A 575-nucleotide genomic window follows, 5' to 3' on the forward strand; every position below is an offset into this window, starting at 1 on the left:
CAACTCCGAGCGACGGAAGCCCAGCGATGGCTGGAGGATCGCCTCTCGCGGGGTCGGACCCGGCGGATCAACGACTCATCGCCATGACGATGGAGGTGGGACGAACCATCCAGTTCGACGAGGATGACCAAGACCAGGAGAGCGAGAACGGAGATGCAAGCGAAGGAGAGTATGAAGAGAAGTCCGAGACCGCTGAGCTCGGAGAAACGAAGACTACCGCCGAGCTACTTGGCGAGGTGGAAGAGTTGACGCTGCAGGTGGGACGCATGGGAGCCCCACGTCCTGTCGAGCGCAACTTATCCGCCGAGCTCGACGAAGGTGCGGACAATGAAGAAGAACTCCCCCTCACATAGACCGCGTGGAAGGATCCGACCATGGCGGGCGTGACGAATGAGCGCTACTGCACAGTGCTGCTGCAGCAGGTGACGGGCGAGAAGGCGCTTCCTCCGTCGCAGGATGAAATCCTCAAGGGCCTCGAGTCGCCCAAGGTGGAGCTTAAGATCCGCGCCGTCAAGAGCGCCATCCTCGCGCTACTACAAGGCGAAAGACTGCCAAGGTGTTGATGCACATTATCC

This window comes from Phytophthora infestans, genomic scaffold (assembly GCF_000142945.1).
Source record: "Phytophthora infestans T30-4 supercont1.90 genomic scaffold, whole genome shotgun sequence".
Lineage (NCBI taxonomy): Eukaryota > Oomycota > Peronosporomycetes > Peronosporales > Peronosporaceae > Phytophthora > Phytophthora infestans.